The sequence below is a fragment of the Cyanistes caeruleus genome, chromosome 11 (assembly GCF_971803275.1).
Source record: "Cyanistes caeruleus chromosome 11, bCyaCae1.hap1.1, whole genome shotgun sequence".
Taxonomy (NCBI): Eukaryota; Metazoa; Chordata; class Aves; order Passeriformes; family Paridae; genus Cyanistes; species Cyanistes caeruleus.
This window is the reverse complement of record NC_141711.1, coordinates 2,084,855-2,099,060: the sequence shown is the minus strand read 5'-3', so window position 1 is coordinate 2,099,060 and position 14,206 is coordinate 2,084,855. Positions and strand designations below refer to the sequence as shown.

The 14,206-nt window shown below is 42.1% G+C and overlaps 1 protein-coding gene across 7 annotated transcripts in view; it reads left to right on the top strand.

The window, feature by feature from the left end:
* Nucleotides 1-14,206, top strand: part of LOC111934941 (contactin-4) — a 263,405-nt gene that overhangs the window by 94,944 nt on the left and 154,255 nt on the right. The gene's annotated exons all lie outside the window — the stretch shown is intronic.

Here is a 14,206-nt window from a genome sequence, read left to right as displayed (position 1 = left end):
TCCTTACATGTGGTTGCAGTTTATAGTTGAGCATGTGGTAATTACAAAGGTTAATCAATTTCTGCACAGATATCAACCACTTCAGATATTTTGGAGTTTATCAAAAACATTGTGTATCCATCTTAAAGTATTTCCAACAAGGGGGAAAAAAAGAGAAATTCCACATTTCACAGCTGATTCTTTTTTCTTACTTCTTTATTGTTGCCAGTACTTGTCATATATCAACCAAATGAAGATATGAAATGGGACCCAAGGAAGTCAGTTTAATTTGGTTTAGAGCCCAGGACTGAAGATAATCCTGTTCAGTGTTCATCCTTTCCTCCCAAGGCAGGTTCCTCCCTTGTTGGGAAGGAGCCCTGAGCGTGCAGCACAAGGATGGACAGATGTTTGTCTGTCTCATGCATTCCCAAACATCCCCAAGGAGTTTAATTCCCAAGATTCAAGCCCAGAAGGGTTTGAGCAGCCTGACATGAGCCCCAGCTGAGTCCCCAGGGCTTGTCCATCACCAGCAGCCACTGATCGGGGTAATGAAGTGGGACACCAGGGCATGCCAAGCTCTGCTGGGAGGGAAGGCAAGGCTTTCAAGCCCTGCCTTGAAGGAAATTTCATTAATAAAATGAACAGTCAGATTTCAGAAAGGCTGGAAATAACAAATCAAACCTTGTCCCTTCATCTGCTGCAGAGAGGGGGGGGATGTTTCCCCTGCTGTATCCACAACATGGCAAAACCCACCTGTTAAATTACAGCTGCTTTCCCTCTGCTTGAGGATTCCTTCCCAAATCCCAACCATTGGTTGTTTTCTGTGTGTTTGTTTGGGGCTTTTTTGCAATTAGAAGATGTTTTGGGATGTCACAGCAGTTTGAGTTGGTTTCATGTAGGAGTAGTGAGAGGAAACTTGTTGGTGCATGTTTTGATCTGCTTTGCTTCCTCCCTAAAATGAAACTTGGCAATGTGATATTTGGCGCTGATGGGAAAGAAATTCCTTCTGGTTCTTCTAATCCATTGTGCAAACTGGGATGAATTTCCTTCCTCATGTTTTTGATGTCATAACAGAGAAAACTTGTCACCCCAAAATCTACCTCAGTGGTAAATTTTACAAAAATACATAAAAACTTTCAAGTGTTTTTTTTAGAGGAATGCAGGGGCAGGGATCATGAAGGGAAGGAGGTTGTGGGATACCCTGAAATGCCTTTGGAGAAGCCCTCCAGAAGGATTTGTCTTTCTGAGACCAATCCTAATGCTTGCATTGATCCTTCTCTCATGGAGAAGGCCCCCACATCCACACATCTGTAAGAATTCAGGAAATCATCTCCCAGAAAATATATTCTGTCCTGAATGCTGGGATTTGCTGGGATTTTAGCAGGGGGTGAGCAGAACCTGGGTTTTCTCTCCTGTTCTAGAACTCAGGACTGGGTCTAGGTGGGCTTCCTGTGGATGCTCTCCCACCAAAGCAGTGCCTGTCTCTTCATCTACTGAATGAAAGACATAAATGTGATTTTGTATCACATTCTGATCAATCTGTGTGGTTAAGCAGTGATTCCAGCTCACACAAGCATTCTCACATGGAAGAATTTCCTAACTGTTTCAAAGCCTTACCGAGAAGGTTATTCCGGAAATTTATTTTATTTTTTTCTGCAAATAAACTATTTTTGAAAAACAGCTCCTTCCTAAGGGCAGCCGAGTGTCAGAGGCAGAGTTATGGATGGTGTGTGGAAACACACGCTCCATTTATTCATTCCAGCTGTGGGAGCTTGGCTGTGCAAACGCCAAGTGCTGCTCGTGTACCTGTCACTCCAGAGCTTTTAATGAACATTGATCATGTTCAGCCAGACGTTGATTTGAATCAAGTGGATGGAAAGTCATTTTTAAAAGCACAGCGTGAAGTTTTTTGTTTTGTAGCGGTGTAGAGTGTTTAGGATGAACCTGAAAAAACATCATCCCAGCTTTGAAAAGTTATTGCTGGGTGAGAGAGGATCTGCACATTCAATTTGGTCGTCTTGGAAGGTTCATTTGTAATTTAAAGTAATTTTTAGCACACTGTGTATTTATATTTACTTTTACAGAGAGAATTATTAAGGTTGGAAATGACCTCCAAGATCAAGACCAAGACTTTTAATTAGTTTTAAAAACCCTGCAGTTTAAAATTGTCTTCAAATATTCCCCTTGGGAAAACAGCTCTGCTTATTTATGCAGAACTAGGTTACATAATTTGGGGAAATAACCTTTATCTCTTTGCTTGGCTGAACAGCCTGGCCCACCAGACTCCTTCTGCTGTTGTAGGTGATGGAAAATGTGAAATGAAGGAGTGCTGGGCTGCCAAATTCCTCCTCAGAGGGATGGATCTGGAGAGTTGTGCCCTGGAGCAGACAGATGGGAGGCATTTAATGCCCAGCAGGGCTCAACCCCCCCAGGAGCCGCTCCCTCCTTTGTAGGGCACGGTTGGCTCCAGGTGTCCCAAGGCAAGGACAAAGCCACCCCAGGCTGTGACCATGGAGACACAGCAGAGCTTTTGGGAAACCCACAGCCGACAAATGATTTTTGGGAATCCCAGGGAGAAGAAATCCATTGTGTGGTGTAAAAGTGCCATTCTCTTTTGAGTCTCGTGGCATTAAAAGTCCATTTCTGCATGGGCTGCTTGGGTGAAAGTACCTAAAATAGAGGTGGTTACAGTGGGTTCTTAAAAGCCTTATTTTATTGCATCTCTAGAGAAGAAAACCCGTAAATAAAATCTTTCTAACCAAATTCAGTGCAAGTTCCCTAATTGAAAGGAATTTATTGCAGAAGGAGGAAAATATTGAGTATTTTTATTGTAGTAAAATCTTCACAACGTTTAGCTTAAAACAGACTCCAGTGAAGTCTGCAGGCAAATAAATTGATCTGCAGGCTCTGCATTTGTGGTGAGCAGAGTAAAAAGAAAGAAATCCATAGGTCATTTCTGCAAGAATAAAGCTAATATTAGCCTAGGAGTCGCTCTTAAATGTTGTTTACATAATGATCTTGGAAGGTGCTGAGCTTTACAGTTTAATTGTGCATTTGAAGGTAGAAACCTTACAAAACAGGTGGTTTCATTCCTTTAGGGACTAAGAATACAATATAAAAGACTCTAAGCTTGGGGGTTTTTTTTCCCCTCATTTTCCTTTTCGAATTATTTTAACAGTAACCCTTTGACTCTGGAATGTGTGGAAGACAGGGACTATCAAAGAAGAGCAATCAGGTGATAATCCTACTTAACCAACCTTTGACTTGCAGCATCTGGTGTATTTTTAGTCTGATAGGTGCAGAATTACCATTTCCAGTAATTTGATAAGTGTTGTCATTTTGCTTTGAAGATTTAATTTTAATTTTTTTTTTTTTTGTGAGCACACCTGCTCCCTCGAGAGTAAACCAGCAAATAATTTATGCAGTGAAAATCCTTGCCAACTTTCAAGTGAGAATAAATATTTCTGAGATCCTTGTGGTTATAAAACTTGATGGTTTGCCCACAGATCTTCTCCTCTTTTCGCTGTTGTGCAGCGCTGTCAGTTTGAGATGTGATAGCCGGATCATTGGGATTTTTCCAAAGAATCCTTAAAAAAAGTTTATCAAATTGAAGTTCAGCTCTTCCTTAGTTTTGAGCTGCTCTTGTGTGGGTTTTTTGGGCTTCCATTGATGGTGGGAAAAGCAGAATAAAGCTGCCCTGCTGCTGGGCATGGCAGAGATTGCTGGAGTGGGGAATCCTCCCAGTGGGGCTGGAGATGCTTTCTCATGGAACGTTGTGGGAATGTGTGGAAATCATGTCCTGCTTCAAAGCCTTTGGCTTCCACCTGGGGACTCAGCACAGCAGCTTCTTCTCCTGTTTGCCCTTTGTTTCACAATAATTCCTGAATGCCTTCAGCACCCCCTCACACAAAAGTGAGGGGCAAAAGTCCTCTGAAAGTCTCTTCCAGTAGTGATTATCCACATCTGATCCCTGAGGATGATCAACCAAATCCACAGCTTTCCAATTCTGACACAAAAACTTTATTTTTGTGCTCATTTGCTTTGCTGTCATGAGAACGAGCTGCCCTTCCCCTTTGGGGGCAGATTTATGAAAAGATCTTTTTGATGACCCAGGTAGAACCAATGTTGTAAAGCAGAATTTTATCCCCAGAGTTAGAAATCCACCTGGAGCTGTTTGTGTGAACAAAGCCAGCTCAGGTGCTCAGGGAGGCAGAGTTGCAGGGCATCAGCCCATGGCACAGGTGAGGACTGAGATGTTCTTTTCCATTTTATATCATTTTATATTCCTTGTTCTCTTTACTCCTCTCCCCCCAGTCCATGAGATCCTTTGATGCCACGATGGATTTCTGTGTCTTTGGAAACAACTTCCCTGTGCTTCCCTACAAATCATAACCACAGCAATCACTTCAGCCTCTCTCATCGTGGCTTTTCCACACTCAGATGATCTTTCAGAGCTGTTATTTCACATGGAATTTGGCACTGCTTAAGGTAGGATGTCCCCGAGTGGGCAGCCTGGAGAGGAGGAGATGGATGGGTTTTGTCTCCTGCACTGGTGGAGCTGATTAAGGGTTTTGTCATCCCCAAAGACCCTCGGGGCTCAGACTGACAGAGCCTGGGTTGTTTTGTGTGCTGCTCCTCTGCACTTGTGTGTTCCTCCCGTGGTTATATTCGATGAGAGAGGAGAATATTAAACATCAATAATCGAGCTGGGTCACGTGTGTGGTGTTCAACACCCAGAGATTTTGAGAGAAAGCTTTGTTATTATATAAAATAAAACTAAATATTCTGTCCAGCTCTCCAGATTTCCCCAGAAGGTTGGAAGGGAGGCAGAGATCAATCACTGATAAAGCTGGCCTGTGGCAGTGGGTAGATGAGACTGTCAAAGCAACTGAGAAGCAATAAAACACACAAAACTGGTAAAACACTGTCATTCTTAGAGGTTTCTGCTTAAAAATCTTTGATTTCTGCACCCTGAGGCTCCCAGTTCTTCTGTAGCCTGGAGAGGTCTTGGACCCTGAGTGCATTTTTTAATGCCTTGTAGTCTTTTGCAGAAAACAGAAAAAGAGCCTGTGAAGAGGGAGAACCTTCCCTTTCTTCTTCCTTGGCTTTCTGTGCCTGTTGCCAGAGGGGAAAAGGCTTTTAGAGAGATCCTCTAGCAGCAGGTAAACAAATTTATCAATTAATCACTCAATAAAGGCCAATCAAATATTTAACATTTGATTCGTGAGGACTGAAATCACATTTTCCTTCCAAAATTCTGCTCAGCCCTTGTGGCTGGGGTTTGCAGAATGCAGGTGTGCTCACCTGGCCTGAGCAGCACCACAGCCAGGGCTTGAAAAAGAGAAACTCCCACGTTTCCTTTGCCTTGCTGGGAATTTCAGGAGTCTCAGGGGGAGCAAATTGCCCAAATGATGTGTCCATGTGTGATACATTCCTTGTTTCATTCCTTACCTGACTAACAGAGGGCTGAGACAGCCCTGAAATGGAAATAAGATTTCGGGTGTCCTCCCAAGTCCCCAGATGTTGAGGGTTGCATCCCTGAAGTTCACAACACAGGGTTTATTTTGTTTGATTTTCTCCCTAAATCCTAAAGGAATTAAAAGCTAGCCCTCAGTTAAGCTGAGCGGGGAGTCACAAGTGCAAGCACCACGTGAAATACAATTTTTATTTAAATGTTTTCCTCCAATGAGCTGCTGAAGCCAATTTATTTGCCTAAGTTATAAAACAGCGGAAATAGAAATGACAAACTACTGGTACAGCACAGAGAAAATGTTATTTTGGAGACCTCTCCACTTCCTAAAGTTGATTTATGGGCTCCTTTCTGGCTACTGGGGTGGCCCATCCTAAAGACAGGAGGAAATGGTGCAAGAAATGGTTGAATTTGTAACAGGAGCCTGAGGTTTCTGTCAGCCTTAGTGATCCCCTGCTCCCAACCATCCATCCTCCTCTGCCCTCCACTGAGTTTTGGAGGTAGGGAAGGAATTTGGAGAGACAAAATTCAGAGTTAATGGTGATTTTACAAACTCCCTGTGTGATGCTTAAGTGCTGCTTCTTGTACTTAAGAAAGGAATGGTGCAGCGAGGAGTCGGCTCCAAGAGAAACAATAAATCAAAGTAAATAAAAAAAAATTAAACTTCCTTATGCCTGGCTGTCAAAAGTTTGGAGTGAATAAACCAGTTTTAACGTTGTTAAATGCAGTTCATGGCATCTTTCCTGTGAAGTGCTGTTTAAAACAAACAGTTTTTCACTGACGGCATAAAAATTGTTTCCCTAACATGCCCAGAGGTGAAATGACTGCCTGGAGGAAATAAAGCTGGCAGATTTTTTTCTTTCTAAGTGCAGAAAGTCTTGAGGCTGTAAAAGCTGTTGTGTGGTTTAACTAATTTCCTTTAAACTGATGGGAACAGCAAAGCAGAGGATGTATTTTCCCTGGTGAGCTGATATTTGGGGTTGTTTATGAGCTCCTGCAAATTGTCACTTCAGGAAAGCAAAACGGGAGGAGGATATTCAGGGGAGCAGAGATCAGCTGGGTGTGTAAACTGCATTTTGTAGAGGGCCTAAAAATAATTGTGAGCCAGTGTGGGAAGTGGCATTTCTGCTAGGGCTGAATGAACTATCCCAGAAAAAAAAAAATCCATCCTTGAGCTCTTTCTGCTCCCTGCTCCGTCCCTGGAGCGTTTTCCTGCTCTCTGCAGCAGCACGAGGTGAGGTTCTCATGGTGAGCAAGTGAGGGAGGGATTTTTATTTCCCCAAGTGCCAGCAGGGATTAGAATTGGAAATCAGTGAAGAATAAGAGACCAGACTCTCACAAAGTTTATCCTGGGTAAAACCATTCTCCATCCTCTCACCAGAACCCAGTAAATACCCAAATATCCCAAGAGTTGCCCTGTTCATCCTTACTCTGTTTGGATGGAGAGTGTCTGATGTTGAACTTGCATCCAGGAGTGCCAACCTGATGAAAAAATAAACGGGAATTATTAATTCTTATATTGTAAGAATATATATCTATATACCAAGAATATTCTTATATATAATAATAATAATTATTTGCAGCATCTGCCTGGGTAACATCCTCCTCTCCTGAGCTGGATTAGGGGAGGAGAAGCAGAGCATTCCCATCTCTCTCATTGCTTAACCCATGTTTGAAGTCTCTTTTATCACTTCAGGCATAAGATCTGAGTATTTGGAGGTCATTAAGAGAGGTGACACAACCACAGAAGCCACCTTGATCTTTTTCTCGAGCTGCTGGCGAATGGTCTTGGACAGGAGGAAAAGGAATTTAAGGTCTGATGGTCTTTATAGGGACCTAACATGAGATCCCCAGGGAATATTGAGGAGGTGAAGGCTGGAGCTCCATGAACCAAACAGAATTTGGGAGGTTGGTGTGCTGAAATAATCAGTGAGAAGAAATAATCACTGAAATAATCAGCGAGAAGAATTAACAGTTCTGCTAATTCATATTCTCTCAGTTCTGCCAAGAGAATATTCTGGCAGAATGTTTAATCTCAGTAATGACCACTGAATAATTTATTCACCTAATTTACAAATATTTTTATGGAAACACTTGAGGTTTTAATCAGGCACTCCATAAACAATTTGTGTGTTTCAGTGATGAGAAATTCAATAGAAACCTGGGTGTTTTGGAATATTTTATTCACATTTAGGAGCTATTTCCTCTCTTTGGGCACCTGCACAGCTGCTGGGAAAGGAAAGTGGGGACCCCCCCGCTTGATCCTTTTTTCTTCATGGACAGCTTGCATTGGATACTTTACCTCATGCAAAATATTCCTTTTTCCCCTTTTATTTAAATCACTGTTGAGATGCTGTGTATTTGTCCATGGCACAATCTTAACGGGGTGGTTTGATGCTGCTTTGATTCTTAAAATGCATTTCCAAAATTTTAAGGATTTTTAAAAGCTTTCCAGAAGGTTTTAGGAGCAATGCAGATGATGTTGCTTTTCCAACAGCTTTCAGTGTTCCCCAGGAAATCAAAGTTTCAGTGAAGTAAATCCCAGTTTTCAAGGAGCTACTCCAAAATTCCCTTTATCAGTTGTTCTGTCACTCCCAACACACCTTGGTAGGTGTTATATAAATGCACAGTAAACTTTGCCAACACAGGAAAACAAAATTAGTTTGTTGGAATTTGTGGAGAAGAATAATCAGATAGAAATAAAATATTATCCTCAGATCATTTTTCTGATTTTTTTTTCCTTTTCCCCTTCCATAGCATCCATTTATTTTTATTTTTTTTTTTTCTTTTACTGGGCTTTTATGCAAGAGAAGAATTGGATTTGAGATGAGTTGTGCCTGTGTTGTTCCATTCTAGATTTTCATTTATGTACCTGATAAAATCCCTGTAGGTTGTTCCAATTTCTTGCCCTTTTCTATGCTAATAATAGGAGTTATATTGTGGAGAAGGGGAGAAAATAAACAATTAAGACAAATGAATTAATTCCTGTCTCAATAGTGTGTATTAGAAAAGCAATTCAGGGGAACAAATGTACATAGATTTGAAATTTTGAATAAATATTAACAATAGTTACAGCAACAATAAAGAAAAAACTGGGAGTAAGGGAATTAAAGTGACCTTGAATGCAGGTAAATTATTATTGTATAGACACTGTTTGACTTTAATTTTTATTAATGTAGATAATGGCTTACATGGGCCTTATGGCTGCATTACCAGTGCTCTAAAATTTAATTAGATTTTTAGAGCAGCTGTTAATGTCTTCTCTAGGATTATATCATTCAGGGGCAGTGTCAGAAAACTCCAGCCATTTCATTAGGCTCAGAAGAAACTGAAATGAGGTATTTTGTCCACAAAACCACCCTGAATTCCTGAGTCTCTCTCATAACAAGCCATTGAAATTGCATTTATTTTATCCTTGCACTGCAGGGGATGGATAACACACTGAACCACAGAGAATAAAATGCTGGCTGGGAAATAATATAAAAATGTTTTTTTAGGATTTGGAAGTTTGTTTCTCGCTTTGGTAGACCCAAGGTTCAGAGTCAGTGATAATAACTTGGAAGAAGCTCATTTTTAAGTGAACACTAGGCAGGAATAAATGTCCCCACCACGGTGGAAAGCAAATGAAAGTGGTTTATTTTAATGACAAAAGAAGGAGTTGTGGGGTTTTTATTGTCCTGTCCACCAAAAATCTAAATAAGATAGAAATGCATCAGGGTTTTTGTAGCTAATTCCAAGAGAACTTTGTGAAGAAGCAGCCGTGGTGGTCCTGGAGAAAAGGTTTTGGAGTCGATCCAATTCCAGGCAATGAAACAAATCTCAGTTAAAAACATTGAGAGCTGGTATTTCAGCCTGGTATAATTCAGGTGAGCCATGAGTGGTGCCAAGGATGCTCAGGGTGCACGAGAGGGTGGCCAGGAGGAGCTGTGAATGGAATTTGGCATTCTGGCAGTGTTTTCCAAGACCCCTGTGTAAAAGATGTGGATTTTTGAAATGCTGATGCGTGGTTTGTGGTGTGCAGAGGACCAGAGCTCAAACTGGAGTGGGTTTGTGTCCCTGGCTCCACTCCCTGGCCCTGGATCTTCCTTCTCCCAACCACATTCCCTGCCCTTGGACACACCAGGATGACAATCCAGGCATGGAAAAGCCATGGGAAATCATTTTAAGGTGTTTTGTTCTAGTTAGGTCCTCACCTGCAGCTTCCCCAGGTGTCAGGAATTGTTTGTTGTCACCCAGAGAAGAGCTGGTAACCTTTGCTGCCTCCCCAGTTCCACCAGGCTTGGAATTATCCATCAGTGAACTTCTGAAGTCTTCCCTAAGACTGGATTTGGGGTTGTAAATTGTCCTTGTTTGTGACAAATTTCAGATATGGCTGGTTGGGGTCCTGCCTCAATCCAGGATCATTTTCCTTTCACTCCCCTTTGGTTACTGGAGAGCAGCTTTCAGTTCTTCTGGAAGTGTTTGAGCGTTCTAAGGCAAGACATGATGCAGAATATCTTAAAAACATATTTGGAGGAGAGGTGTGGAGGATAAAATACTGGGATTATCTGATGAGATAATCCCACCCTCATGCAGGGAGAGCTTCAGTGTGCAAAGCAAACCCCTGTCTGTATAAGGAGAATTTTTGGAGGGTTTGCTGCTGCTGCTGCTGCCTATTAACACGCACCTGCTAATGAGGAGAATGAAGAAAGTGAATTCTTCTGGCTCTTTAAATGTTGAGTTTAGTATTTAGCATATCAGGGTGGTGATGAGAGTGAGTGTTAATGGTGCAGGGGGGAGATGTGAATGGATCAAAGGATGAGATGTGGTGAGTAAAGAAATTATAATGATGAATGACAGTGACCTAATTTGTGGAACAATCCTCTGGTATCAAGCAATTCACTAATTTGTAATTATATGATGAACTGGCCAAGAACAAAACCAATCCTGTCAGAATCATCAAAAGCCATCAGGAATTCCTGTCAGAAATCAAAAGCCATCAGGAATTTGCTGCTGTGCAGCTTCTCCCAGTGCTCCACACAGGAATCCAGAGCTGGAAATGAGGATCCAAATCCAGTTCCATTCCTTAGTGCAGGAGTTAACAAGCGGAGAGGTGAGCAAAGTGCTCCTGGCATGTCAGGAATTCTCTCTAAACCCTGAAGGAGAAAGCCTCCAGGCATGTTTGCTGAAGGGCTTGCTATGGAAAGGTGCCTGTGGGATGGGGTTTGGAGGGAGCAGACCCCTGAGAGCCCCTGGGGCAGGCACTGGTGCTGCTCTCTGTGCCACAGACTCGTGGAAATGAAAATAAGTAAGGAGAAGTGGCCATTCCAACCATTAGAAACTTTATTCTTGGTGAAATGCGGCTCCTGAGGAGCTCACAGAACCTGCAGTGCGTAACTTTGGGCAAACCTGCTGTGGCTGGAATCCTGTAAAGCAGCTGGAGATGAAAGGCAGATGGTTTGGGATGGTTTTTGTGGACCCTGAGGAGCTCACCCCGGTGAGCTGTGCCCCAGCAGGGACAGCAGCAAAGCTCCCCGAGGGATGGAATCAAGGACCAGGATCCCAGCCAGGAATGGCAGCACAACCTCCCCAGGGAGCTTCAATCCTCCCAGAGCAGGAGCAAGCCTTGCCTTTCATCCTGCTGGGCTCTGGGACGGGATGGCAGCTCGGGAAATGACAGCAGGAATGTACATTAGCCGGAAAAATCAGCATCCAGCACCAGCATTGCTTCATCCAGCACTTCTGACTGCAATCACTGACTGTCCAGGCACAGGTCACACATCAGTCCAGCTAAAAGCTGCCTCTGCCAAGGAATTTATCCTCTAGAAAAAGTTGAATCACCCTCCTGAGCTACCCAAGGCTTGGGAGAGGTGGGAAACAGGAATACTGTGTTTATTTCGAGGTGAATGCAGCAATGTGAGCTGCTCTTCAAATAATTCAATCCTCATCGCCAGTGCTTGGAAAATTGGGAATTTCTTGGGTGCCTCTGTCTTTGGACACTGATGGATTTTGTTTTCTGTGACCACCCCCAGCTGAGCCTGAGAAGGTTGGGTGTAAATGGATTAAGGGATTTCTGTTGCTTCAGGGTGAACCCTGTCCATAAATGGATCCAACACCTCTGCAAAGTGGCCTTCATTTCAAATGTAAATAAAAATTGTTTTAAAATCAAAGAAATCTTTTCTGTAGTTAGTAGAATTTCCAAAAACATGGTTAATCTTAAAGAGCCTTTCTATTTGATGTTTAATAGAGCTGAGTTAATAATTCATAATTTAATGTATCTGATTAATTTTGCCTCTTTTTCTTGGAATGTCTTCAAAGCACATAACAATTATCTCAAATGTACTTATTCAAAATGACTCAGTGACCTCTCTTTCTAGATCACTTATTCCTGATTCAATTTCTCATAGCAGTGCACAATTTCTATTGGTTATCATTCGTTATTTCCTTGCTAATTGAGTAATCACAAATCCAGTTAAAAAAATAAATAAGGAACAACCCTCTGGCAAGAAGAAATATTAAAAATGGATTAAAAATTCCTTTTGTCCAAAGCCTTGTTGCCTTGGAAAAAAACTTTCCTCCAGCTGAGGAAGACTCAGTGTTCATTTCAGAAAAGCAACTGATGAAATCCAGTTGTCCTGGGAGTTTGCAGTGCTTTTTTTAATCCAAGTGATGATCTAACTCTATAAATTGTATAAAGATAATTAACCTGCGCCAGCAGATGCAACACTCTTAATATCAAGAAGTAGATTTGCATAATATATTGCTAAGTGCATGTGTTTATTTCAGTAAAGTTCAGGAATTACACTGGAATTTCAGCAGGGCTGAGCTGCCCATGTCTCATTATGGGCAGATTTTTCCCTTTTATTTCAGTCTGTTCTTTATGTTTAAAATATAAAAAAAAAAGCCCCTTAGTAGTCAAATAGAGGCCTTAATGTGCTGGATTCATTAAAATTAAGGATTTTATTTGGCTGTTATCTTTCTTCCCCTCTCCCTGAGTCTGTGGTGGTCATTTGAGGTGGCCCTGCCAGCCCAGCAAAGCAGTTTGTTAATGAATTTTCCACAAATTAATTTTCTCCATTACCAGGGCCTCGATAAACACGAGCAATTATTTGATGTGGACCAGGAACAAAAGAGAGAATAACAATTTACTGGACTTCAGTTTGTGGAATGAGAAGTACTTGTCTTGTGGCCTTTTCTCACTGGGGCTCTTCTAAACGATTGCAAATAAAGGAATAAAGGGGAAAAGCAGGAATTGCTGGAAACAGCAATTTTGGGAAATAAAGGAATGGAGAAAAGCAGGCATTGCTGGATGCAGCAATTTTAGGTTTAGGCTGTTGATTTACCCTAATTTTATTTCCACATATCACTGAATTTTGTTATATTAGACCTATTGATACCTTTAGGTGCCTTCTTTTTCTGGTTATTTGTAGCCATATTTTAATATTTTTTATCCCTAAAAGAAGCTTTTTGTCTCCAAGTGCAGCAGCTCAAAGGTATCAGCACCAAATCTGATGAACAGATACCCCATGGGTAAGAAAATTACATTGGCTTAATACCTCGGGCAAGTGAGATGCAATCTCAGCAAAAGAATCCACAAGGAGCAGGATTATCAGTTAAGGAAAAAAAAGAGGATTAACACTTTCCTTGTAGCTCTGGGGGAGGGAATTGTCTTCAGTGCCTTTAGGGAGGTTCAAAACCCTATGTGAGGTGGTTTTTAGTGTGCATTTCAGGAATATTTTTATTTATAGAAATTAACAGAGTCAAGGTTTATTAATTCACGTAGCTTGAAGGGAAAATTTGGATCACAGAATCACAGAATGGTTTGGGTTAGGAGGGAAATTAAAGAGCAGGGACAGCTCCCACTGTCCCAGGTGCTCCAGCCTGGCCTTGGGCACTGCCAGGGATCCGGGGACAGCCACAGCTGCTCTGGGCACCTGTACCAGGGGTTCCCCACCCTGCCAGGAACAATTCCTGCCCAAAATCCCATCCAGCCCTGTCCTGGAAGTGATGGAACGTTGGCAAGAGCAGCCCAGGCTGGATTTGCCTGCCTTGTTCAGGTGGTTTGGGTCTGGTGCCGTGATTTTGGTGTCATAAATCCACAGCATCGCTGGTGCTCTGCTGGGATTTGGGGCAGCACGTGGAGGGAGGGGCACCCTGAGGACTTTGGGTGCTGTCCCCATGGCCCAAAATCCCAGGATTTTGGGATGTCATTGCCCAGGGGACAGAGCAGAGCCTTCTGCTGAGCCCCAGCCCTGCTTTCCTGCCTCTGCTGAACAAAGAATTCAGGTTTTGAGCACAGATTTTGCAATATTAACCCTAAAATTGAGACATGTGGATGTGGAAATAATCCCCTTCCTTCCTGTGTGTGATTTTGAGGAATAGAAGAAACCCCATAAGGGATCATAAAGCTATTTTTACATAAAACCCGACCACAATAACATCAGGTGTGTAATTGCATCGTCTGCTGAAGGACTTTTTGGTGTTGTTTTTATTTATTTTAGGCAGCCTTCTTTAGGAAATGCTGTTCACAAAAGGCAGTGTCACGAAATGTTAAACAGAAAATAAATTTTCTGCGTTCACCTTGAGGGATTTTGCAAGTTCCAAATTATAAAAGCTGTAATAACTTCCATTTAGAAGGCTTTTGACAGGAGGGAAATGAAAAACGAGGAGAGAATGTTTCCACAGAAAGTTATTCCAGCTCATTTTTATAAACAAAACACACCAACTGCGTAAACCAGAAATAGCAACGTTTCCTTTGACTGCTTTTTCTGAATGCCT